At 42.6% G+C, this 25000-nt stretch overlaps 2 protein-coding genes across 2 annotated transcripts in view; one reads left to right on the plus strand and one right to left on the minus strand.

Moving 5' to 3' along the window:
* The window catches only part of LOC138967706 (uncharacterized), a 109912-nt gene that overhangs the window by 80341 nt on the left and 4571 nt on the right, over positions 1-25000 (minus strand). The window lies entirely within an intron of this gene.
* Positions 2903-25000, plus strand: part of LOC138966581 (neurocalcin) — a 63939-nt gene continuing 41841 nt past the window's right edge. The window contains exon 1 of the mRNA XM_070338865.1: positions 2903-3103. The gene's annotated coding sequence lies outside the window, so the exon portion shown is untranslated. The remainder of the gene's footprint in view (positions 3104-25000) is intronic.

Here is a 25000-nt window from a genome sequence, read left to right on the forward strand (position 1 = left end):
TCTCTTTTGTTACAAGGATATACTTCAAGTCAAATTGCCATACTTTCTGAGAGTGTTGTTTTTGAACTATTATCAACAATGTATTCGTCTGCCATGATTTTTTTTTCTCATGAAGCATCGGCGCCAGATTTCTGTTTCCTTCATGATTAGGCCATACTGACCGCGAAGGACAGTACTTTTAGTCAAGACTACTTCCGCATCGAAAAATAATAAAGAGCGCGTCAGGAACAAGTCTGTACAAATCCGTCAAACTGAGTATCGACAGAGCTGTGTTTCCTGTTTCGCCGAGACATCGTCCCTGTATGCATCCCAGAAACTGACATCCGCCAATGGTAACCGTGACCAGTAACGACGTCACCACGCGGTAAACTGACATTGGACTGCGAGTGACAGACAGTAGGTTGTCAGAGCTACTAGATGACAAGTTGTCATGACGGTACTCCCCCCCCCCCAACCCCACATCTACCCAACGGTATTCATGCAAGTAAGCAATGACAACCCAGTTCTGTCAATCTGCTCCAATCTTGTCCATAGTCCGAGGCGTCATGAAACTGCAAATTGTCCGCTCTTGTCGGTAGTTTGTGTGTGACTGTTTTTGCAAATAAATTTGTAGGACTATGTCATTGAAGCAGAGACTGTCTCTATGTTGTGTTCTTTTCACACTGTGTTTACAGTAACGAGGGGTAGAGAAAGAAGGGAAAACAAGTGTTGACCTTAACGGGGTCAAGAAGCCGCCCTTGGTAATATGGGGGTGGGACACGGAGACAGACAGACAGACAGAGGGAGGGAGAATTATTTTTAAATGAATAAATTGTAGATTTTTTTTTAAGTAAATAAATAATTTTTTAGAAAGAATTAATTAAAAAAAATAAATTAATAAATTAATAAATAATTTTAAAAAAAATTGACCGAGCTCTTTACACGTGGTGACATGGTAGACAAACACCTGAAACCCGGACAAACAGGCAGAGCAAATCCAGTAAGCACCCTTTACAAGGCAGCTAATCCAACGCATGTTCGCATGCTGTCAGTGACATGATAGAACGAGACCCGAAGGGAAGTAACTCATTACCGCCTCTTTCCAAAGTAAATGACGCACACACTTTTGCGTCACTTAACCTTCACGGTACCAATGATATTACTTATGAACGGCCCATACTTTCTAAAGAAATATTCAACGTAAAAAGTATCCTTCTACACAACCCACGCCATCCAAATAGAAATAAACAAAGTAAAATGTCTTCTTTAATTCAAAAGTGGGTCGTCCACAACCCACCACATATAGACTGTGTAGTTCAAATTACGTCACTATTTATTTGTTTATTTACGGAATAATTCTTCAAAAATCGGTCGTTATTTAGGATCTATGGTGTTTGAGATTTACATGAAGTCTCGATCAAAAATCCATGTCCCACCCCATATTACCAAGGGCGGGCTTCTTGACCCCGTTAAGGTCAACACTTGTTTTTGTCCGGAGTTCTAATCCAACGCATGCTGTCAGTGAAAGAACGAGACTCGAAGGGAAGTAACTCGGAGTTCTGGGTGCGGGAATTCCCGCAAACGTATAAGTCTGTCAGTGGGTTTCGTCCCCTGGCTCGGTTTGTAAAAGCGTTAAAAGCTAATATCTTCCGGTTGACTACCGTTAGGAATGTATTTTTTTGCATACACCAGTCTAACCCTATTCCTAACTATTTCACGAAATTTGAGCTTAATTGACCCAGAGATACAAGTCTTACCCGACAAACACCGACCGACCGACCGCCCGCCCGCCTCAAACAAACAAACAAACAGACAGAGCAACTCCAGTAAGCCCCATTATACTAATGGCGGCTTAAAGAGGGTGAAGGTGGAGGGGAGGGGGTGTTATTTACAGGTGTGTTATTTACAGGTGTGTTATTTACAGGTGTGTTATTTACAGGTGTTTTTTTTTCTACGGGTGTATTTTGAATGATTAAGGTGATGAGGATGATTAGAATGATGATGTCATGGATTTCCATTTTGGTTTGAGACTTGACGGGAAGGGGGTGCGCAGACAAATAATAAGTTGGTGTTATTATTGTGTCGGGGAAGAGTGGAGTAAACGAATTCTGGAAATAACTCTGTCGCGTGTTTATGGATTGTGGGTGATTTGCTTTTCCTTGGAAAATACTGAGGCAAAGTAACCTACGTGACTGGATAGGCCAATCACTGGCAAGCGGCGTGTGTCTGCACGTGGTCGAGGAAAACAAATCCACGTGATTTGATAGACCAATCGCTCATAATCAATATACTCGATAGCAGCGTGTCTCCAAACGCCTCTCGCGAGTCCAGTAAGTGTACTGCAATGTCACCTGGGTTTGCTTGGGACAGTATTTCCAAGGGTGAACAACTCTTCCTCGACCCATTAAAACACGACACAGTTATTTTCCAACATCGCCTATTGCTGAATCTGGGTTTGAAGCCATTTGAGGTTTATCATTCTACCCAGCCAACCTGTATGTGTGGCGAGAACAACTATCCCAGCTTACATAATAATTACTCCCTCATCCCCAACCACCAAGCACTCCCCATTCCCACCATCACCCCCACCACCCCTAACCCCCACCCTCACCTCCCAAAAAAGATAAAACACAAAAAGGAGCAAGAATTTAGAGCTAAAACTTAAGAAAATCATGCGCCTGTAGTCTCTTTTGAAGAATTACGACGTACAGCAGCCGAAACTTGAATAAATTGCGAGGTGTGAGGGAGAGGGGGATGATAAACAAGGGGGGAGGGGGGGAGCAAAGACTAACGGGATGGGGAAGGCCGGGGTGTGGGTGGCGGTGGGAGAGGGGGAGAGGGTGGGAGGAAAGACAAAGCGGACTCAACTCAGATTAACGGGTCTGCCTGACAAGCGAAAGCGATGTGTCTGTTAGGTGGGTGCGCTCATCTCCATGTCAAGAGATGTTACAATGATTGCAGCACTCACGTCGGTCTGACTGAAACCCATTGGCACAGCGCTAGTTTGACTGTAGAGGCCGCGGTCGGTTGTACGCTTAGCTGGGGCAGAACGGGACCAGGTAGTGTTGAGTGAGTTTGTGTACAAGCTACTTCTGTGGGAAGACTGACAAAAAAGAAAATTTGGGTAAGTTTGTTTTGGTTTTAGTTTTTTCGTTGAATCAGTGACTCGGGTATGTAGTGGAACTTTTGTTATGTTGATACTTGGCCCGGCTGTTGTTTTTGTTGTTTTTAGTATGTATGTTTCGTTTACACGTCTTACAACTGTGTTATTTTGTTACTGAAGTTCAGTTATGGTAGTGGTGGTGGTGGTTACAGTTTTCCTGCATCTCAGTCCGTTTTACCCCTTTTTTCGGCTTTGAACGCGAGCGTATAACAGCCGGTTGTATAACAGGGTCTCAGAGCCCATTTCCTTGGGCCGGCTTGATTTCGTTTGCCACTATAACCCCCCCCCCCCCCCTCCGCACCCACTCAGTCACCACCCCCACTCCTGCCCCCGAACATGTCAGAGGTTTACAGTTTGAGATCTATGTCCACTTGTTTTCTATTCAGTGGATCGGAGGGTAGAATAATTGCATAACCTACAAAATGTTTCCTACACTGAAACAAGTGTCAATACGAAGCTTTCAGTCTACTCTCTTCTAGAACAGATAACGTCAGAAGTTTACACAGTCTCGCAGCATTTTTTCACCATATCAGTGCAAATAGTACAATTATGTAATGTACGCTTGTTCTCATTTACAAAACTATGAACTTATGTCAGAAGAAGTTTCCGGAGCATTGCCCTTCTCTCAGTTTCCCACTTTACCACAAACAATTAGTGCGGTGTTCATGCAATATAACGTCTTTAGCCAGATATTTCAGAACTAAGTTTCTGCTGTAGCTGCCTTTACCATCTGCTTCTCGAGTGTATCTTCACCCTCATTTAGCCCAGCTAGCTAATTGAATTGCTGCTGCTCGACTGGCCAGCGTGTCACAACACAGGTGAAGAACAACTACTCTCATCAGTCGTGCTTACCTGGCATTACTGATGGGTTGGAGAAAGAGAGGATGAGATACGGAGAGGAGTGGAAGTGAGGGGAATTAGGAGTCGTTTCCTTCTTCTTAGCTCTATCGGATTAAATATGTTTTGTTGTTGTTGTTGTTGTTCTTTTTACATTTAGTCAAGTTTTGACTAAATGTTTTAACATAGAGGGGGAATCGAGACGAGGGTCGTGGTGTATGTGTGTGTGTGTGTGTGTGTGTGTGTGTGTGTGTGTGTGTGTGTGTGTGTGTGTGTGTGCGCGCGTGTGTAGAGCGATTCAGAGTAAACTACTGGACCGATCTTTATGAAATTTTACATGAGAGTTCCTGGGTATGATATCCCCAGACGAATTTGTTTCAGTTTTCGATATATGTCTTTGATGACGTCATATCCGGCTTTTTGTAAAAATTGAGGCGGCACTGTCACACCCTCATTTTTCAATCAAATTGATTGACATTTTTGTAAAGCAATCTTCGACGAAGGCCGGACTTTGGTATTGCATTTCAGCTTGGTGGCTTAAAAATTAATTAATGATTTTGGTCATTAAAAATCTGAAAATTGTAAATAAAATTATATTTTATGAAACGATCCAAAAACAATTTCATCTTATTTGTCATTATTTGCTGATTCCAAAAACATATAAATATGTTATATTCGGATTAAAAACAAGCTTTGAAAATTAAAACAATAAAAATTACGATTAAAATTAAATTTCCGAAATCGATTTAAAAACAATTTCAGCTTATTCCTTGTCGGTTCCTGATTCCAAAAACATATAGATATGATATGTTTGGATTAAAAACACGCTCAGAAAGTTAAAACGAAGAGAGGTACAGAAAAGCGTGCTATGCAGCACAGCGAAACCACTACCGCGCTACACTCGTCAGTTTCACTGCGTTTTGCACGAGCGGCGCGGCGGACTACGGTCATTGTGAAAAAAAGCAGTGCGTTCAGTTTCATTCTGTGAGTTCCACAGCTTGACAGAATGTAGTAATTTCGCCTTACGCGACTTGTTTATTAGTTTGTTTTGTGTGCGCACTGATTCCTTTTCCTCCTCAATTTCCTTGAATTCTAAAGCTTGGTTGCCCCCTCTCTCTGTGTCGCTCGTTGTGTCTCTGTCTCTGTCTCTCTCTGTCTCTGTCTGTGTGTGTGTCTCTCTCTCTCTCTCTCTCTCTCTCTCTCTCTCTTCTCTCTCTCTCACTCTCTCTCTCACTCTCTCTTTCTCTCTCTCTCTCTCTCTCTCTCTCTCTCTCTCTCTCTCTCTCTCTCTCTCTCTCCGTCCTTCCCTCACTCCCTTCGTCTCATAGGCGAGGGTTGGATGTAAAAAAGCACTTGATTTCAGATACCTTTTTTCCTCGTAGATAAGTTTAATATCTTATCTTATTTCTTGTTCTTCTTGTTCTTCTTGTTCTTGTTCTTGTTCTTCTTCTTCTTCTTCTTCTTCTTCTTCTTCTTCTTCTTCTTCTTCTTCTTGTTCTTCTTCTTGTTCTTCTTCTTGTTCTTGTTCTTGTTCTTCTTCTTCTTCTTCTTCTTGCCTCCTCCCTGCACCGGGGGCGGGGACGTAGCTCAGTTGGTAGCGCGCTGGCTTTGTAGCTAGTTGATCGCTATCAGCGTGGGTTCAATCCCCACGTTCGGCGAGAGATTTATTTCTCGGAATCAACTTTATGCAGACTCTCTTCGGTGTCCAAACACCCCCGTGTGCACACATACGCACGAACAAGATCCCAAGTTCACAGCGAAAGTCTCAGGGCTTGGAAAACACGAAGACACGCATGCATCATCTCTCGTCTCTGAGTATCATCATGATCGTATTTCGATACTTTGAAGAACTTGACAGCCACAGCGGGCTTGTTCAGTCGAGTCAAAGTATCACATCATATCAGTCTTCAGCGTTTTACCAATACCTGTCCCTATAGGCCAACTGGTCTAAGAGGACGTTAAACCCCGCACCGCAACACCCCTTCGCAGCTCACTTCCGGTTTGATTACCAGAGTTTGTATTACAACTCGCTGATTGCGGGAAAGCTAAGTCACTGGTTTTTCCATCGAGTGGGAGTGATTGAAAGTGCACTCAATGCAATCAATCTAAGTATTATTACTACATGCATACACAGGTGATGCTTGTACTTGCTTACATCACAGATCCTCAAAATAAATGGCAGTTACTATGATGTTGAACTCTCTTCGGTACAGGGTTTCTGTCCGCAGTTTTCGCTCAGCTGAATGTCATAGTATCTTTACTGCTGGGGCGTGTCAGACAGGGGAACAGTGCCAACAAATATATGAATGAAAAGGAAAAAAAAAAGAATTTAAAATGGATCATATCTTTACTCGTTTGAATTACGTTAAAATCCTGAAAATAAATAAAAGTGTTATATATTGAACTCGTGGCAGTACTGATTGTCTACCAGGTATCACTCAGCCAAATGCTGGTATCTACTCTAGTTACAGAACAAAACGGTGAATTGAAGGAGAATAAAAAGAATGTGTAACTGGTTTATGTCAGTGCTCATGCAGTTCAGGCTGTGACATATAACAGTGGGTGTTTGTTTTATAACTCTTGGGAGTATCATGCTGATGGTTATTTGTCACTTGAATACTAGTTTGTACACAACTGCCAAAGAGAGATCGGTGTGAAAAATGGTACAGAAAAACGTGAGAGTATCAACCAGTGTATATTAGTACTTACCTTTGCCATATACTGACAGTCCTTGAAATAATTGACAGTGCTGTTTTGAACTCTTCAAACTCAGCCAAATGTTGGTTTCTGTGCTATAGAAAAAGATAAGGGAAAATGCAAAGAATGCAAAGAAATTAAAGAGGACAAGAAATCAGTTTTCAATCGGTGCATATCAACGAAGTGCAAAAATCAATCTTTGAAAAAATGGTCAGTGTTATTTTGAACTTCTCTCACTCAGCCGATTGGTAGTTTCAACGAAGAAATTAAACAAGTCGCGTAAGGCGAAATTACTACATTTAGTCAAGCTGTCGAACTCACGGGATGAAACTAAACGCACTGTATTTTTTTCACCAAGACAGTACAGCTTCGTCAATCCCCGCGAGAAGAAAATCGCTCACCTCCCACGTGTAAAACGCAGTGAAATTGACACGCCAGAATAGTGCGGTAGCGTATTGTGCTAAGCAGGAAAGCGCGCGTTTCTGTATTCGTGTTAACTTTCTGAGCTTGTTTTGAATACAACCTATCATATCTATATGGTTTTTGAATCAGGAAACGATAAAGAATAAGATGAAATCATGTTTGGATCGATTTCTTAAATTGTAATCGTAGAACTAATTAATATATTTTCGTTAATTGTGATCACATTTTAAGAGTAAACATGACATATGTATATATTTTTAGATTCAGAATATGATGAAGAATACAATGCAATCAATTTTAAATCTGTTTGCGAAAAATCTATTTTAATGACAACTTTAATGAGCAAACTCATCAATTAATTTTTAAGCCTCCAAGCTGAAATGCAATACCAAAGTCCGGGCTTCGTCGAAGATTACTTGACCAAAATGTCATCCAATTTGGTTGAAAAATGAGAGCGTGAAAGTGCCGCCTCAACTTTCACAAAAAGATGGATATGACGTCATTAAAGACATTTATCAGACAAATGAAAAAAACGTCTGGAGATGCCATACTCAGGATCTCTCATGTCAAGTTTCATGAAGATCGGTCCAGTAGTTTTCTCTGAATCGCTCTACACACACACACACACACACACACACACACACACACACACACACACACACACACACACACACACACATACACACACACACACACATACACACACACACACAGAGACACACATACACCACGACCCTCGTCTCGATTCCCCCCTCTACGTTAAAAAATTTAGTCAAAACTTGACTAAATGTAAAAATAAAAGAAATCAGTTTTCAATTGGTGCATATCAGCGAAGTGAAAAAATCAATCTTTGAAAACATGTACATTGTCAGTGTTATTTTGAACTTCTCTCACTCAGCCGATTGTTCAGATTCTACGCTACAGTGCCAAAGAGAAAAATCGGTGGCAAAAATAGAAGCCACAAAAAATTAGTTTAGTCTCTGACGCGAGTTGGTGCTAGAACCGAGCTGCAACAATCACATCTCCAGCAGCCTTCGCCCCCACAGTTAATGCGCCAGCGGCGATGATGCCAAAACTAAACAACTTTCGCGCTAAAAACAAACTAGTGCGCTGGCTTGTGCATGCAGTTCAGCATAGCAGTGTACCTTTTATTACTCTCACCGGATTTTTTAAGGGGCTCTTTATCTGTCTCTGTTTCCCGCCTCTGTCTGTCTGTCTGTCTGTCTGTCTCGCTGTCTGTCTGTCTGTCTGTCTGTCTGTCTGTCTCTCTCTATTTATATTTCTTACACACGCACACGCCCGCACACACACACAGACACACACACACACACACACGCTCGATTTGTGTACGCATATTACTAAAGTGTACACCACATTGGGGTGTGCCCGTTAAAGATCCCACGATTGACAAAAGGGTCTTTCCTGGCAAAATTGTATAGGCATAGATAAAAATGTCCACCAAAATACCCGTGTGACTTGGAATAATAGGCCGTGAAAAGTAGGATATGCGCCGAAATGGCTGCGATCTGCTGGCCGATGTAAATGCGTGATGTATTGTGTAAAAAAAAAAAATCCATCTCACACAGCATTAATAAATCCCTGCGCTTTGAATATGTGCGCGATATAAATTGCATAAAATAAAAATAAAAAATTTAAAAAAATCCCTGCGCTTAGAACTGTACCCACGGAATACGCGCGATATAAGCCTCATATTGATTGATAAAGTAGCGTACCTTTTATTCCTTTCAAGGTAGAGGCTGTGCTATGCCGATGGAAGTAAACAGTGCCAATGCAGGTTACTGGGCCACTGTAGGTGAAACGTTTGCAGCCCAATGGCTTAGAAGCTTCTTTCACCATCAATCTCACACCTCAAAATAACATCATACGCCCTTTTCAGCCCCCTCCCCCACCCTCCTTCTCTTTCTTAGTCTCTCTGTCTTTGTCTCCTCTCTCTCTCTCTCTCTCTCTCTCTCTCTCTCTCTGCCACCCCCCACTATCTCTCTCTCTCTCTAGTCTCTCTCAGTCTCTCTCTCTCTCTCTCTCTCTCGTCTCTCTCTCTCTCTCAGTCTCTCTCTCTCTCTCTGTCTCTGTCTGTCTCTCTCTCTATCTCTCCCCTCTCCCTCCCTCTCTCTCCCTTTCATAAACCCCCACATATGCACACACGCTGACACCCCCTCCCCCCCTCTCCCATCCCCCCTTCAGTCTCTTTCTCTCGATCTTGGCTATTCGCCATCACACGTTTGTGCCGATCCTGGAGAAACCGTGTGATGCTTTGATGGTGTGAAGTAGTCAAAGACGCCCCAAGCCGTTGTGGCACCAAAACTATCACTTACGTTGCCCTAGAAACCTGCAAAGGCATTATTTCACGAGGCCTGCTAGGCCATCTTGGATATTGACTGAGTGTCTGGCATTATTTTGTATTCTATGTAGAAGGCGTTTTGGTTTGCCTTGGGTATCTTCAAGACTTATAAGTACCTACCACGGCCACGCAACAAGTATTTGGAGTATTCTACTACCGTAAGTACTATTGATTATTTTGTGCTTCTGGTTTGGGGGAAAGTCTGCATGTCCTTGACATAGACACAGGCAGCATGGCGTTATGTTTGCATGATAATCATTAAGATGTAAACATAACACCATGCTTATCATTAACTTAATGATACAACCTCGGTGCAGCAACCATTCCTGACATGGCGCATGTTGTTTTCCCAAAAGACTGTCAGAAAAAACGTCTGCATCAAGATTCGATGGATGTTTTCCAAACTTCAGCATATTAAAGTCTAAAACCACGACCTGTTTTTTTTAGGGATAACACAGGAAAACAAGTATTCTGCCTAGCTAGGTGATCCAAAGATCCTGATAATGAATTACATGTTTTAAATATGCCGTTGTGATCCAGAAAGAGGGCTAGCAGCAAGTGCGTACTACAAGTCACATCCAGTGCGAAAGTAAATCAGATCAGTTACGGTTTCTTCATGGTCCTGTGAAAATATGCGGACATTCGTGTGTTCTTATAGTGTATAAGTATGTCTGTCTGTCTGTCTGTCTGTCTCTCTCTCTTTCTCTCTCTCTCTCTCTCTCTCTCTCTCTCTCTCTCTCTCTCTCTCTCTCATCCCCTTATCCCCCAAGTCTTTATCGGCATCAAATCACGAACTCCTGCTGCTTCTAATGCGTACGCATCCCACACAATAGCCCACAGCTACATGCCACACAATGTTTAATCCTGTTTTGATCTCGGATCATCCCAATGTCTTGGCACACTGAGAATGCCTTTACGGTGCAATGAGGCAGTGATGTATAGCCACACTCCAGTGTGGACGTGCCGAAAAATGGGTGAAGCTGTTTATTGATTTTGGTCTGCTATAGGGTATTCCTTGGTTCCCGGCCCTGCCCTGATATCATTTCTGTGGTGGGATTGGCATGAGATGTTTTACCGGCGCGGAAAAGATAGGCGATTGTTGGCGTTAACTTGGCCCAAAACTATCACTTGCTTTGGTTCTTAGGCCAAAAAAAAATAATAGGTGTGGTTACGGTAACATAGCCAAAAAAAATAGGGTAGGAAGGTAGGCAATCACTTTTTTTTTTTAAACTTTTTTTTCTAATGTGTACAAATTAAACCTACTTGACAGGGAAATAAGTGTGCGACTCGGGCGATTTCGCTTTCATTGCGTTTTCTGGACTTTTTTGACAAATCAGTGTAATAAAAAGTTATTGGGTCGGCCCCTAAAAAATAGGGTAGGTCGGGTTACCGTAACCACACCTATTTTTTTTTTTTAGGCCTTAGTATTCGACGTCCCTTTAACCTATTTGTCTGAGCGGGATATCACTTGCGCAATCTTGGTAACAGGATATCCAGTGCTATATATATATGAGCCTGCCAGATTATTTCTCGGTGATGACACCAAAACTAATCTACGTTCACACTAAAAACAGACTCTTGCGCTAGGTTGTGCATGCCACATTGCAGTTCACCAGTCACGGTCACTTGTGTTGGGTAGGCTTGGTATAACAAGATATTCAGTGATATGATTGTGTCAGAGCATCTCTCACTGTTTGTGCACTATTGTGTGTAACCTTACGCACTTGTTAACACGATATTCAATACTGTGAGTCTGCCTGTGAATCTCTCAGTGTTTGTAACCAATTGCGCTCAAAACGACTCACTGGTAACCGTGGTAACACGAAATGCAATGCTGTGAGTCTGCCAGAGAATCTCTCAGTGTTTGTAATAAATCGTGCTCAAAACGATCACTGGTGTAACCGTGGTAACACTAAATGCAATACTGTGAGTCTGTCTGAGAATCTCTCAGTGTTTGTAACCAATTGTGCTCAACACGATCACTGGTGTAACCGTGGTAACACGAAATGCAATCCTGTGAGTCTGTCAGAGAATCTCTCAGTATTTGTAATAAATCGTGCTCAAAACGATCACTGGTGTAACCGTGGTAACACAAAATGCAATGCTATTAGTCTGCCAGAGAATCTCTCAGTGTTTGTGCTCAAAACGATCACTGGTGTAACCGTTGTAACACAAAATGCAATGACGTAAGTCTCCCAGAGAATCTCACAATGGTTGTAACCAATTGTGCCCCAAACCATTAGCTGTGTTGTCCTCGTAACAAAATATTTACTGCGTCATGCCTGCTAGAGCATCTCGCTTAGATAGCCGTGTCCCGTCAAAGCAATGCACTATTTCCCCTGGGAGATAGTGACATATCACATGATGGCATTGTGTTTGTGTCTTTAAAGGCGTGGTATTGCTTATTTTTTCTGGCTGACTCGCAAAAATCTGCAATGTTTACAATGCTTTTGCCGTGAAGGAGAAACATTTACAGCGTTAGATCTTATAGTATAGGTATATGTTTCTGGGGCGTACGCTGGCTTAAATTTGTGTTCCTGAAACGCCAGCTTTGCAGTGTGCAACAATTAGCTTTTCAAGTCGAACAGAATTCTCTGTTTTGAGGCAGCATGCTAAGCTAACCCTTCACCCACTACTTTCTGACACCCCTCACAAACACACATACACACAGACAGACAGACATACACGCACAGGCACACAGGCACACACACACACACACACACACACACACACACACACGTACGCACGCACGCACGCACGCATACACACACGTACACACACAAACACACAAACAAACACACACACACTGACACACACACACACACACACACACACACACACCGCCCCCTCTTTCAATAGCTCAATATTGTCTGGAAATCTAAAACTGTTGCTTTTCATGTTTCAGACTTCATCAACGATTTTCTATATAAAATAGCCAAGTAATACTTGTAGATGTGGGCCAAAGTTTGACAAACTGTCGGTTGCGTTGTCCTAGACACGGTGTTTACTGGGTAATATCTCAAGGTATCTGTCAAAGAGGGTTTTCTTGTCTGGAACGTGTAGTCCCGGGACACCCCCCCCTCCCCTCCCCCCTCTCCTCCTCCCGGTTAAGACCTCCACAAATCTTAAATCAGTCTCAAAAGAGAAGGATTTTAAGAACTGAGGTTAAATTTACAAATATTATGAACAGAAGTTCTGAAAAAAAGTAGGATCTTGAAAGGGGGGTCTTACAATGGCGGTGGGGTGGGGGAGGGGGGGGTGGCGGGGTGTGTATTAGAGTAGGGCTTCCGCAATAGACTCAATGTGGGCATTTCAAACACATTTTATGTAGAGTGAAGCTTGCAGTGAAATTGTGCCAAAATTTGTCATTTTTCTTCTGCTGCTATAACACCGTGTTAGCTGTACTGCCACGAGGCTCCAAGATTGCCTGGTGTTTTGAAAATTGGTTAACAGCTTGAGTGTTTGTGTTCTGTGGTATAAATTTGCATATAGCGTTATCAAATTGTATTACGTTTGTAGAATACATTGTTGCTTGCAGCCAGCGAAGTAAGTCAAACGTATTACTTATTAACATTATCCTTGTAACATGGTGTCGACCATTCCATCTTAGATCCATAACCATCTGTGAATTCTACGAGCGTTTGTTTTCCACAATAACCGTATTATGTTTAAGACAATCTGAGTCGAAGAATGATGCGTGCAATGAGATTGTGCCATGCGCTATCACTTTCGTTGCCTGTGCCATTAGCTATCGCTTTCGTTGCCTGTGTCATAAGCTATCACTTTCGTTGCCTGTGTCATAAGCTATCACTTTCGTTGCCTGTGCCATAAGCTATCTCTTTCGTAGCCTGTGCCATAAACTATCACTTTCGTTGCCTGTGCCGGCCATAAGCTATCACTTTTGTTGCCCTGATAACGCATTTCTTACTTTCTCAGTAGAGTCAAGTCTCAGTGCACGCAAGGTGTACCTTGGATATAACAGTCAGCGAGCGTATGTTTTCCGGAAAGCATCACTATCACTTTCGTTGCCTGTGCCATAAACTATCACTTTCGTTGCATGTGCCATAAGCTATCACTTTCGTTGCCTGTGCCATAAACTATTACTTTCGTTGCCTGTGCCGGCCATAAGCTATCACTTCCGTTCCCTGTGCCATAAGCTATCACTTTCGTTGCCTGTGCCAAAAGCTATCACTTTCGTTGCCTGTGCCATAAGCTATCACTTTCGTTGCCTGTGCCATTAACTATTATTTTCGTTGCCTGTGCCATAAGCTATCACTTTCGTTGCCCTGATAACGCATTTCTTACTTTCTCAGTTGAGTCAAGCCTCAGTACACGCAAGGTGTACCTTGGATATAACAGTCAGCGAGCGTATGTTTTCCGGAAAGCATGCTTGTGTTGCTAACGACATAATTATGATGGTGAAATAATGATGGAGGATGCCGGCAAGAAATAACTGATTATCCTCGTATATTGGGAGAATAATAAGCGAATAATGTTTTCACCGCACGGTAAACAGTGAGTACACTTTGCCTGACGCATTTCCCGTAGAGCTTTTGACCAGAACACCATATTGCTAACACTGAATGTTCCACTGAGATTGAACCCTTTTTAGATCCTGACAGTATCAAAGGGCTAGGGAGTAATTCAGAGGCAGCGTAATGGGTACAGCAACTGCAGCAGGCATGTCTTCCAACCCTTATTTTTCCTGGCGAGGTAAAACACACACACACACACACACACACACACACACACACACACACACACACACACACACACACACACACACACACACACAAAAACCACCTCCTTTCAGATAAAAAATAAAAATGATAAAAATAAAACTCCTTTCAGAACACTTACACTTTTTTCTCCTGAAGATGAGATTTAAAGCTGCTCCTGATCACGACAATTTGCGCCAGTTTTCACTCTCCTGTACAGCACCATCGATTCCCATGTTAAAGACACCCTCGACCTTCTCGTGAAAACAGTTCCGCTTACCGTCTTAGATCTGGCTAGACTTTTACTTTGGATACCCCCCCCCCCCCTCCACTTGGTTACATACCAACAGTCAACATCCTAGGTGCTTCCTGTGCACTTTTCTTTCTTTCTTTCTTTATTTGGTGTTTAACGTCGTTTTCAACCATTCAAGGTTATATCGCGACGGGGAAAGGGGGGAGATGGGATAGGGGAAAGGGGGGAGATGGGATAGAGCCACTTGTTAATATTGTTTCTTGTTCACAAAAGGGGCCCGCAACGTAGTACAATATATGACCTTACTGGGAGAATGCAAGTTTCCAGTACAAAGGACTTAACATTTCTTACATACTGCTTGACTAAAATCTTTACAAACATTGACTATATTCTATACAAGAAACACTTAACAAGGGTAAAAGGACCGTTAGTCGCCTCTTACGACATGCTGGGTAGCATCGGGTAAATTCTTTCTCGTCCCAACCAATATGGGACTCCCCCTAACCCGCGGGGGGATTCCTGTGCACAGTGAGATTTGTTTGATGGATTAATTGTGTAAATGCAACCAGTGACTTTTTAAGAAATAATTTCATAAACAAATTTCAACTCATCACGGCAAGCAGTCTGTCTTATTTAAAGGGGTGTTTTTTTGTGTTCACACGAGGTTGATCATATCATAGATACAATTTCGTATCAAACCATTGCTGCTTCAAGAAAATTGAATTAGTAAGTCCGCGTTAGTCATCATCACAAATTGAATTAGTAAGTCCGCGTTAGTCATCATCACACCCCCCCCCCCCACACCCCCCTCTACCTTCCCTATTTCCTTCCCCCGGCATTGTAGTTGTAATTCAAAGTCATATCACAGTCCCGTCCTCGTTTACCTCCCCTAATTCTGTTGTCACATTCTTCACTTTGTTTGACATGTTTTACAAGGGTATATATATATATATATATATATATATATATATATATATATATATATATATATATATTATACAAGCACTCTTTTGACCGTGACATCACACGAAAAAGCAATTCCTATCAAGATGTAAATATGTAACCACACTTATAGTATATATACTGTTCAAAAAAAGAAACGCATAGTTGCTACTTGCCAAATTTGTTTTATTTTTCGAAAAAATTTACAGAAAATCCAATATTTAGATTATTTGTTTGAAATTTGGTATGGACACAGTTGAATGCACACACAGTTCATTTGCATCTTCAAATCAATCAGTCAATCAATACGATTGGGTGCCGAGGCTGTCAAGTCAGTAGGGGGTGTGACTGCCTTGAGCAGCAACAACTGCCCGGCACCTTCTGGGCATGGACTGGATCAGATGCCGGATATCTTGCTGTGGGATGGTGTCCCACTCCTCCTGAAGTGCCTGCAATAGATCGCGGTGATTTGCCGGCGCTTCTTCTCGCCTGCGCACACGTCTGTCCAATTCATCCCAGAGGTGTTCTATCGGGTTCATGTCTGGCGACATGGATGGCCAGGGAAGCACCTGGACATGGTGGTCGGTGAGGAACTGGGTGGTGAGTCGTGCTGTGTGCGGGCGAGCGTTGTCCTGCTGGAATATGGCATCCTGGTCAGCCAGAAGAGGAAGGGCGTGTGGGCGCAGAATTTCCTCCACGTATCGCTGGGCAGTTATGCGCCCTTGGACGTGCACCAGGGTGCTCCTTCCAGCGGTATTGATCGCCCCCCACACCATGACGCCTCCACCACCATGAACGGGTGCCTCATCCACACAGTTGGGCGCGTAACGTTCGTTTACTCTCCGGTAGACCCTCCTCCGACCATCATGTCGCTGGAGCAGGAAGTAGGACTCGTCGCTGAACCACACGTGTCTCCAGTGATTCCGGACGGTCCAGCGAAGGTGCTGGTTGCCCCACTGCACTCGGTTCTGGCGATGGCGGCGGGTGAGGACAGCTCCTCTGTGAGGTCTGCGAGCTCTCAAACCAGCTTCATGCAGGCGGTTCCGCACGGTCTGGTCCGATAATCGGTGTGGCCCGGGGAGAGCCTGGACAGAAGATGAGGCCGACAGGAAACGATTCCGGAGGTGGCGGAGCCGTATGAAGCGGTCGTGAGCAGCAGTTGTCGCCCTTGGTCTTCCCGCTCGTGGCAAGTCAGCAACGGAGCCAGTGGCTTAAAACCTGACCCACAGTCTACTGATGGTGCTCTGGGACACGTGGAAGTGCCTGGCGATTGCACTTTGACTTTGGCCTGCTTGTAAACGACCCAATGCAATTTGGCGGTCTTCTCTGCTCAATCGGGCCATCTTTCGTCGCTGAATTGTCGTCTGATTTTTTTGTGGCGAACAATCCGCTTTTATGGGTTTTGGAAGACATGGTGAGAGCTCAATATTCCCCGAGTTTCACGAGATTACACTGAAGCATGACGAGTGGTCATGCCAAATGAGCAATTTTGACATTGTCGCCACTGATAACGCATGCGTCACGTGCAGAGCTCACTTGTGGCAATGGACGAAAGGTCGACGACCAGATAAACATTTTCTGCTGTTTGGTGGATATCCTTGTAGCCATATAACTAAATTAACAAAATATTACAAGCTATGCGTTTCTTTTTTTGAACAGTATACGTTCGTCGCTACTCGAACCCAGGCTTCGGGATTGAACGCCCGTAACTGACGTGTGACAAAAAAATTCGTGTCCGGGAGACCACCTGTCCATAAAGACCACCTACCCATTAAAACCACCCCAAAGGATCCCCAACAGTTCTTACGACTATATAAGTCACCTGTCTAAAGAGGCCACCTGTCGAAAGAGACCACAAAGCTTCTTAATGTTGTTACTGTATATAACATGTATACAAGAAATTAATAAAAACACGCTTAAACCAAAGCTTTTTTCTTTTTTTCCTTCATTTTTTTTCTTTTCCACAAATAACATATCATTACAAAGTACAGAACAAATGTGCTTGTTCTTCTAATTAATGTACATCAGGATATATTTATTATACTTGTTTAGCAGGTTATGTTGTGCATGTCTGGGGTTTGGAAATGTATTTAGTGTCTCTGTTTATGTGTGTGGTGATTGCTCACTTCAAAAAGAAACAACAAGCTTGTGAATTCCCTACCAGCTTAGCTTGTTGTGCGGTCCGAAGTGTTTCTACTGTACATGTACTACAGTGGAACCCCCTTTTAAGACTTCCAAACATCTGAGAAAATCAGGTCTTATAAAGGGGGGAGTCTTAAAATGGGGGTTAATTAATTTACAGAGGTCAAGGTCTAAAAAGGGAGGGAGTCTTAAACTGGGGGTTCAACTGTACACACACATTTTCTGCATAAAATCTTGTTTAAACTAAGCGGTAGAAGGATCCACGCCGAGGATGATGTAACATCAAGTACGCATAAAACAAACATCTATGCAGAAACAAATGCAACAATGCCATGAATGCCACCATACTGAAGGAAGATGACTATTAATGCTGTCAGCATGATATCCCTCGTCACTGTCATTGTAAGGACCATAACAATAGTGCTTGGACCTCTTTGGCTGATGAGATATTGTGCTGTCAACGAAGCCATCATTTGGGTGTCAGTCTTATGGTATACACCGTCATTGCTTAGCTCTGTTACAAGGGCAGACCATCGATTGTTGTTGGCAAGGGTATAGCAGAGAGATATACAGCTATACAATCGTTGTTGCAGTTATGTTGCGTGTATTTGCTGGGACAGAGAAATACTGCTTTGTATAAACCAGATCTGAGATGGTGAGCCGTATTGTTTTCACGGGAAGGGGAGTGTGCCTTTAAGGAATGGTGTCCCTCTTTATTCATGCGGCGACGTGTTATTGTGGCCCGGTATGAGTATAGGAGGGAGCTTGTTTAGTCACATCAGTCATTTCTGTTCTCAGACATGAGTTGTGTGTGTGTGTGTGTGTGTGCGTGCATGCGTGCGTGTGTGCGTGTGTGTGTGTGTGTGTGTGTATTTGGGAGAGGGGGCGGGGTGGGGAGTTTCACAAAGTTGTAGCCTACAGAGATGCATGTTGAGAACAATCTTTCTTTAAAAAAAAATTAAATGTGTTGATACAAAAATCGATGCTCTGCAAGTTGAGCAGGGCTAAGCAATGGCTGTGTACCCATACAAATGACACAAAAATGATAATATTGTTTGTTAATTAAGTCTACTTAATTGGCAATATTGTGCCGTCAATAATATTATAATGTGTGTGTCATTTGTATGGGTATATAGCCATTGCTTAGCTCTACACAACTTGCAGAGCATCGATTTTTGTCGGGCAGAGCAGCAAAGATATAGTCGTAGACTGTCTCTGGCAGTAATGTGGCGTTTAACAGCCGACTACTGCTGTAGATTTTGGCTGGAGTTCATGCAGTCTCGTGTCGCTCTTTTCTGTTCATCTTTTTTTTTTAAATTTAAGTTGCAAAGAGATGCGATTTGAGCAAAATGGTTCCTCAAACATGTTTCATTGCTGATTACTTTTTTCAGTTGAACCCAAGTTGTTTTTTAATCAAAAAGTGTGTCGTCAACTAAACCATCTTTGGTGATCAATCGTATGGGTATACAGCCATTACTTAGCTCTGTTGCAATGGCACAACATCGATTTGCGTCAGCCGTACCTGTAGTACCAAGTCAAGTCAAGTCAAGTCAAATTTTATTTTCAAGGAACCCCATGGGGGTACATGAAAAGAAAAAAAAAGAAAACAAATTAATAAATACAAAAATACAAGAACAATAAAGAGAGGAATTTTTATTTTTATTTTGTTTTTTTGCTTAACGCCCAGCCGACCACGAAGGGCCATATCAGGGCGGTAAAGAGAGGAATGCAGGTTATTCCATCAATACATACACACAAACCCGCTCCGTTGTAAAAATAAAATATCAAATAATTTGTTTTACAATGCGGAAATCAAATGTCCAAAATAATCGTTCTCGTTGTATATGGTGTAACATTAAGTGTGGATAAAAAAAAAATTAAAAAAAACTACAATCTGCTGTCTAAATCATTTTTTTTCTTGTTTTGTGCTGTGTTTAAAATTGTTTTGAAATACCCTTTATCAAGTGAATTAAATTTAACAATACTTTTTTATTTGTTGTTGAAAATAAAAGTTGAAATTTTATTACATTTGGATTTTTTTCGAAACTTGAGTGGGATACATTTTTGTCTTAATTTGTTAAAGAAACTGCAGTTAAACACATAATGGAATTCATCACCAATATCGCCATTATTGCACTTTGTACACAGTCTTTCCCTCTGTATTTTATTCATAAACCTTCCTGTGTGAATTGGTAACTTGTGGTTTAGCGTTCTAAAGCGCAAAAATATAATTCCCAAATTGTGTGGGAGTACTTTCAAATAGTTTTCGAGCATAAACGTCTGTTTGTAAAGCCGATAGTTATAAAACATCTTACTAGAATTTAAATCAGAAAACCATATCTGTACATATTGGTCTTTCAAACACTGTAATGTTTTTAGTTTGAACCAGTGGTGTTAACCAACCCAGATGCAGAAACATTGCTCCGGGTTTCTGCTTCAGGCCAGGTGTCACATATTTTCCCCTCGTGTGTCCTTGTGACATTTGTACCTTGTTTAGGCCAAACAAAACTTAGGTGTGGTTACGGTAACATAGCCAAAAAAATAGGGTAGGAAGGTAGGCAATCACTTTTTTTAAAACTTTTTTTTTCTAATGTGTACTTCACAGGGAAATACGTACGTGTGCGACTCGGGCGCTTTCGCTTTCATTGTGTTTTCTGCACTCGTTTTCTTGTGTGTTTTTTTTTTTGCTTTTGTTTTGACAAATGTAATAAAAAGTTCTAGGGTCGGCCCCTAAAAATAGGGTAGGTCGGGTTACTGTAACCACACCTATTTTTTTTGTTTAGGCCTTATGTCTGCAAGTAGAAAGCAAACTTTGATCCTGAATTGTAGACGAGTGCGCGGATGTAAAAATGCTGCTTTCAGGTCACAGTGTTCGTGTCTTCCTCTTCCTCTTCCTCTTCCTCTTCAGAAGAACTGAGTCACTTGTAATTCAGAGTGTTTTCCTAGTGGCGTATTAGGAAGACTGCAAGGAACCTATTCTACATGTGGTGTATATAGGAATCTGTAAGTGTTGGTGCTGAATTAGAAAGGGGTATATATTTATGATTGTTCTTGTAACATTTTTTATACATATAGGGATTGACCTAGATTTCCCAAGAGGATATACGAGCTAGTCAGTCTAGATCTGCGGGGAATAAACTAGCACGCTGTTAAGAAACAACCGGAAACAGCTTGCGGTAAGGACAAAGTGCTAAACGTTACTGGAACATTTTTTTACAGCTTCAACACCAACATATACCATCGTGAAACTTCAAAGAGAAAATAAATCCTCAGATGGTCTGAACCCACTGAAGTGAGCATAAAACCATACAACGGTCTCCATAAGTCAACTTTGCGCCGTTGGTATCATTATTGGTACACTCCTTCTCGCGAAAAGAGTTCAGCTCGATCATCATCTCAGATTTGTCTAGGCTGATAGAATAGATGAATCACAGTCGAAAAAGCCATTTTGAAACTAATTCATTCAAAAAAATCAAACTCATCGCAGCATATTTTAGTCAGACTGTTGACTTTTGGTAGCTGACCAAGTCGATGGATGGTCTTATCCCATGTACAAGACTGGCCGGATCTGAGGTGGTGAGCCGCACTGTTTTCACGAGAGGGAGTGTGCCTTTATATGTTTACACGGACTCTCTCTTTGTCTTTCACCTCGATCTATATATCGTGCTGGTAAGTTTTAGCGAGGTGTTTACGATGTGAAAATCCGGCTGAACTAATGCAGTTAGCTCCCCCTTGCGGAATCGTGTCACGGCACTGGTAACTGTGTCGCAGTAAATGCGACATTACAATGAATGTAATTGTGTTTGATGCGGTCTGCGATGTGCTCTCTCCTCTCTCTCTCTCTCTCTCTCTCTCTCTCTCTCTCTCTCTCTCTCTCTCTCTCTCTCTCTCTCTCTCTCTCTCTCTCTCTCTCTCTCTCTCTCTTGGCTCCCGTACGTTTAAATCTCTAATAAGTAGTTCCTAGCCTTCGCACATCTATACAACGTTCTCCTTTTAGGGGGATTTATTACTGATAAGCTTATACACTTGAACATGTGTGTCATTTGCACAAGCCAGTGGTGATAGCTGTTACGCTCGGTGTGTTCTATGTAGAATGGCGGTTTCACTTTCAAAACTCTTACTGTAGAGTAATATTCATGGCGCTATAATAAAGGGACTATAGGACGGTCTAAAGGCCACAAGCGCCAGTTCTGAAGCACTTGTGTCGATAGTCTGCTTCTAAGGATGATGGAGTCGTGATATTCTCAAATAATGCTTTTCGCAGCCACAGAAAGGCCTCTTATCATCAATCTCTCACCAAGCCATACCGGCGATACTAACGAGTTTGATGTAATAGGGCCTACCTCCTCTCAATCCGGGGCTCTCTTGTTTACCAGCCGTTTCGGAAACCTTTTGTGTTCAGGGCATTGTGAGATGATTACGAGCTGAGATGACAAGAAATATGCCAGCGGTTCGTCCCCTATAGCTATTATCATTGCGTGCTTTTCGACCGTCAGTTCGCGTCGCTAGCTGTGTTTTGAGTGTCATTTAGCAAAGCCTTGTGCCGGACGCATAGTCGATGTGTTGCCTTGGTGAGTAAGGTGGGTCAAGACAAAGAAAAGAATGTGCGTTTACTTTATTTTAGCAACCTCACGGGAAATAAGGTCCTTTGTTAAACCCAAGTGTATAGTTGTTTGATGGTTGTGTACGTCTCTCTCTGTCTCTGTCTCTGTCTCTGTCTCTCTCTGTCTCTCTCTCTCTCTCTCTCTCTCTCTCTCTCTCTCTTTCACACACACACACTCACACACACACAGATTCAACTGGAAAAATAGTGTCAACCTGGTTTCAGTAATGTACAAGTCAGTAAATATATTGGAAGATAAGGAAAAATTGCTATTATTTACATTTTCAGCTACACAGCCATTAAGAGAGTCATTTTCTTGAGCTGTAATGATGCCTTTTTTCATCTGCACTTGACATCTAGCGGAACACGTATTATTTATAACAGCTCCCAAACACAGTGACGATTTTCTCCTCTTACACGAACTTGACTGGGGGACAGGGGGGGGGGGGGGGGGGGGGGGGGGGGGGGGGGGGAGGGGGGGGGGGGGGCAGGGGGGGGGCGTTGGGTGGGGGGATGGGGGGTTGGGGGGGGAGGGTAATAGGAGACGACGGATGAAGGAGTTACTTTGTGAAAAGAGTTACGTTCCTGTCAACAAATCTGCCCAAACATCTGTGTCACACAAACTCAGCGCGCATTAGAGCTCTCTCTCTCTCTCTCTCTCTCTTTCTCTCAAGGCCAAAGCTCAGTCAGACATCTCACTGACCGGAAATGAGTTCACAGGCGACTGTTATGGATCTTGAAAGAGAATCTACGAACAAGGCTAGGCGGGAAAACGCCGCCATTTGCATAGTTTTTGTCAATCGTTGCATGAAGGCAGTCTCCTCACCGCGCATGCCTACGTGAAACACGTGATCGGGTTGACTGATTTGCATATATCGATCGGGTTCTGTCGGCGTAGATCCAGTTCTTTGCTTACAAAATGGGTAACTATAGGAAACGACCAATCTTAGAATAGCCCCTGATGTCGAGTCTGTCTCGTCTGCGAAGTTTATGAACAGACGTTCGGAAACATCATGATTAGGTCGCTATGGAAATGCAGCCGGAATTCCTTAAAGATGATGTTAGTAAAAGGCAAAACAAAATATTTCTTGTTTCTTTTTATCGTAGCACATTGACTGATTGAACCACTTTTTGTGTACTTTTGCTATCGCTGCCATTCCAAAAAAGCTGCTATGTATGGCATCTTTTGTCCAGAATCTCCAGGGAAAAAAGTGATTTAATAGGTAAAAGGCGCATGGGCAGATGTATTGGATTCCTCATCACGATGAACTGGTTTCAGGCTTTACAATTCCTACCACTGACGGGGAGGGGGAGGGGAAGAGGATGGAACAGGAAATGTCGCAGACTAGTGTTAGTTAAGTCGTTTCCTGTCCTGAACCAAAGCGTCAATCAGTAAGTCAGTGTCTGGCAGTATATAAGTCTTTGATTTTTCAGACACACGTAATCTTCGTTCTAACAAAGGAGGCTACGTACACTCGACGTTGGTCAAGCTCTAATCAGGACAGAAAGAGGGACACACACAAAAAAGGTATTGTTTCCCGTCCCCCCCCCCCCCTATACCCTCTTCCTTCCGTGTATCACGCCCCCCTCCCCCCCCCCTCAAAAATGGGGGTCTGGTTTTGATAGAATTAAAACTAGCTAGTTCCCTCTACATTCTGCGCTTCTTCCTTGTCTGTTGTTCATGGGGAAAAAAACCACCCGTAAACACCAGCAAAAACTTGTTTGCAGCCAATCTGCTCAGGCCAAGGCGAAGATAATGAAAAGTCTTGTTGAAGTACATTTTGGGTGGGGGTGGTGGTGGGTCGGAGGGGCCTGAGAAATATTTTTAAAAATTGTAGTCGATTTAAAAGAAAACTATATCCTCCAACCCCTTGGTTTTCCTCCACCCCGACCATCTCTTTTTTTGTTTTACCCCCCAGTTATTTACGAGCCGTTTTATTTCAAAATACGCCGCAAAAAAAAAAAAAAGATCGAAGCATCCGATAAATTTCACAGACCTGTGCCAACGGCAACAACAACAAAACCAACAAAACAAAGAGGTGTACCTGAAGTTCGATTGAAGAAGATGGAGAGATTGGGCGGAGGAAATCGGTACACATTCTTGCGAAAGGGAGATGTCCCAGCGTGATACATCACATTTATGTCGTGTACTAGGCCGAACGACAACTCTGAGGAGTGGCGGCCATCTTGCATTCAATCTATCACGTCTTCCTCTTCATGCCAGCACTTTGACAGCCAAGCTTGTCAGTGCATCTCTCTGTGTTTCTGACAGATCGTATCAAACCTTGCAAGGCTGGTAACCTAGATAACCGAGATGCCTCGGGCTTCGTGTTTCACTTCACCGATATTTAGTTTTATTCGTGAATGATTTCCTTCTTAATTTTTTTCAGCGACTCACTTTATCTTTGTACTGTTTAAAAAAAAAAAAGCCATTGTCCTCATGAAGGGCTTGAAGTGAATGTGGCAAACCACATGCAGCAGCTGTGTCCAGCTTTTGTCGCGGAATAGGAGCAGCTTTTCAACTGGACTCCACGCCAAAAATATAAAACGAATAGCTGCTTCCTGTGCAGAAGTTTTTGGCGAATCACCACATCATGTTCCAAATAGTTTCTTGGACTGGGGACAAAAAACCCACCAAATAGACAAGACTGTGCAGAGATGTTCTTTTGTGTGCTGAATTAATTGTCTAAATGTTAGATTGACACAGGTGTACGTACGTTACGAAATTATTTAAGCAAGAACATTTCACTGGACAGAAAGTTAACAATATTTTTGGTATGCGTCTCAATGGAAGGATGCTCATCTCCAATGTAAAAATAAAAACCTTGGTAATAGATTTAAGCGCATAGTGCTTTTAGTTATGCGCTATAGAAATCTCCTTAAT

The sequence above is a fragment of the Littorina saxatilis genome, linkage group LG5 (assembly GCF_037325665.1).
Source record: "Littorina saxatilis isolate snail1 linkage group LG5, US_GU_Lsax_2.0, whole genome shotgun sequence".
NCBI classification, from domain to species: domain Eukaryota; kingdom Metazoa; phylum Mollusca; class Gastropoda; order Littorinimorpha; family Littorinidae; genus Littorina; species Littorina saxatilis.